General features: G+C 36.9%; 1 non-coding gene across 1 annotated transcript; it reads right to left on the minus strand.

Moving 5' to 3' along the window:
- Positions 1-997: 997 nt before the first annotated feature.
- On the minus strand, positions 998-1,070 carry TRNAT-CGU (transfer RNA threonine (anticodon CGU)). The gene has a single exon. It is a non-coding gene; the product is annotated as a tRNA-Thr (tRNA).
- Positions 1,071-3,182: the final 2,112 nt, after the last annotated feature.

Here is a 3,182-nt window from a genome sequence, read left to right on the forward strand (position 1 = left end):
GAACTTCTCGACGACAAGGCATTGCTTACTATTGCCATCTAGCATGCATCTAGCGTAATATTTGTAATGTTGAGATGGTACAATAATACATTTGAAGACAGTTGTATTTTCGTAAGTCAATTAATATTTTATTGTATTGGAGTACTTCGTTACTTCTAATCTTTATATACTTTCTTCTAATCGTGTAATAGTCAATTAAATCCCACTCGAGTTTTGATTTTCTCTAGATAAATCAAAACGTCTAGTGAGATTACTGTTGACAAAATCTGTATTAGATGTCATTAAAACAAAACAATTGAAATGGTATGAACGTACTCAGAAAATGGAAGAGGACGGATACCAAAAGAAGTTATGATCAGGTGCCAAGTAGGAAGAAGGAAACAAGGCAGCCCTAAACTTATTTGGAAACAAAGGATCAACGGACTGATGAGAGAAAGAAGATTGGCAGAGGGAGACTGGATGGATAGAAATAACTGAAGAATGAAGATAAATTGATAATAAAGTGGGCGCAGAAAGGTGTGAAAATATTGTACAACATGTTAAATACATATACATAAACATTTTCAAACAAAACATTTGTTGACTTATACATCCGAAATGCTTAGCAAAATTAACTTCATTCTGTCCCTTACGGAAATGGAGCAGAAATATACTTCATTTTTTCTCTAAAGAAATTAATTAGTATCTTCTTAATAATACGTATAATTAAAAATTTCCCCATTGAGAACTTGGATTTTCAAGTTAGCTACACAAATTAATTTTCAAAAGTAAAGTAGGCTAACTCTCACCTTTACAGAAATAGAGCAACGAGAAAGAGACTAAATATAGAGCAATGCCTAAACTTCTGATCTAAAGGGAGGGGGAGTCTCATTCAAGTGTAAGAATCCATTCCTCGCCACAAACGACAGGCGAACAAACCTAGGTTTTATCTTCTATTGAAGAATTATCTATCTGCTTTCCACAGTCAATTAATATTTGATTTGAGGAGAAAAATCCGCTCCGGCGCCGGGGATCGAACCCGGGCCCTTGGTTATACGTACCAAGCGCTCTGACCACTGAGCTACGCCGAATTTAATCCACAGCACCGGACCGAACTCTCCTACTACAGTGTTATTTCCCTTTTTTTGGCCTGACTCCAAATTGGGCATATACGTTGACGTTTATGTCAACTGCCATTACACAAGGAGCGCACTCAGCTGAGTGACTAATGGCCGGGATTCCGCAGTAAAGTGCATAGCAATCTGTACAGAATCATGCACTGCTAGGTAGACGAATTATTAAAGGTAATGCTATATAAAACACTCATTCGGAGTATAGTGATGTATGGAAGTGAAACGTAGACCTTCTCAAAGAAAGCCGTGGAAAAGATCGATTCTTTCGAAAGGAGAATCTACGGACCTGTATGCGTGCAAGGGGAATGGAGAATTAGATATAATAACGAACTATATTCCTTGTACGGAGAACTATTGTCGCATGTTATTCGGATTAAGAGACTCAAATGGGCAGGTCATCTAATTAGGATGGAAGAACATCGAGTACCAAAAAAGGTATTTTCAGGAGATTTCGGAGGAGGAAGGCCGGTGGGAAGACCACGTAACAGATGGGAAGATGGTGTATGTCAGGATGCACTACTAATCCTCAAAATCCGGAATTGGAGAGTCGCAGCACAGGATCGACAAGTTTGGTGGAGTGCAACTGGGGAGGCCATGACCCGAAAACGGACCGACGAGCCATAGAATAAGAAGAAGCTAGATGAATTTACTAAAGATGTTATTAATTGGTCCAACAGAATAATATCTGTTATAGTGACAATTAATATTTGAGGAGAAAAATTCGCTCCGGCGCTGGGGATCGGAGGAGAGTTCGGTCCGGTGCTATGGTTTGAATTCGGCGAGGCTCAGTGGTCAGAGCGTTTGGTACGTAAAACCAAGGACCCGGGTTCGATCCTCTGCGTCGGAGCGAATTTTTCTCCTCAAATATTAATTGTCACTATAACAGATATTATTCTGTTGGACCAATTAATAACATCTTTAGTAAATTTTCACAGTCAATTAAAATATTTTGCTTTATATTTGAGACGATATGTCCATAAATTATTATTTTCACTTGTGTGATTTTTCCACAAAGAACACAGAATCCTACTTTTAAAAAAATTATATTGCTACCTATCAATCTTAAATACTGATTTCTGTAAAAAGAAAGGTAATATTAGACGCGAATACAAAATACGAAAGATGTATCGTAGGAACTTGTGCAAAATTAGTTACATACTCTACAATTTACCAATTAAGCCAAAAATACATGTAATAACTATTTACTTTTGGTGTTACAGAGAATGTTTTTATATGCAAAAAAAAAAGTATCGTCTTCTTACAGTGCATAGTAATAGTAAATGACTTCACTTTTACAAGCTTATCTCATATGATAATTCAAGAAAATAAACTATAAAATAATATTAAACCGCTGATAAATTGACAGCCTGATAAACGAGCTCTCATTAGCTGTGATAATGCTGTTGAGGAATTGTGTGAGTAGATCAATCTGTGATTGTGCTTCATGATAAGTTGATAACTAAATATTTATATTCGTTTTCTTTTCTGAGCTCAGTGAGATCATAATGATAGCCATCTTGCAGAAATACTCGTTATTGTAAAACATTTGGTTGCAATGTGAAGAACACAGGCCTACTTAAAGAAACAGACAGTTCTCATATTGATGATCCTCTATTTCAGTAGTAACTAGTAGGCCTACTCACCTCAACATTCTAATCTGTATCAGCTGAGCTAGATCCCCTACTGGTAGGTATTCGAGTTGCGATCTCCACATTTATTTTGCTACGTTTATAGTGTACAGCTGTCAAAAGAAAAAGTGGCCGCTCTCCTAAAACAAAGTTCCCTTCGGGTATCTTCGCTACAATTCGGAGACAGGCGATGTTACATGTTGTTGGACCACGTTGCCTGATATCTACAGTTATAATTGAAGTATTCTGTGTGTTATTCGATAGCGTAATGGTAGCGTTTAGGCCTCTTATTCATGAGGTCCTGCGTTCGACTACAACCTCGTGCTTTTTATGTTCTTTTTTGTTCTGTTTTTGAGAGAGACAAACTATACATAATGGCTCCTTTCTCTTTTACGATTATTTTAGTAATTAACATCAGGTTCATTAATTATTATGCCATGAC

Source organism: Periplaneta americana, chromosome 16 (assembly GCF_040183065.1).
Source record: "Periplaneta americana isolate PAMFEO1 chromosome 16, P.americana_PAMFEO1_priV1, whole genome shotgun sequence".
Taxonomy (NCBI): domain Eukaryota; kingdom Metazoa; phylum Arthropoda; class Insecta; order Blattodea; family Blattidae; genus Periplaneta; species Periplaneta americana.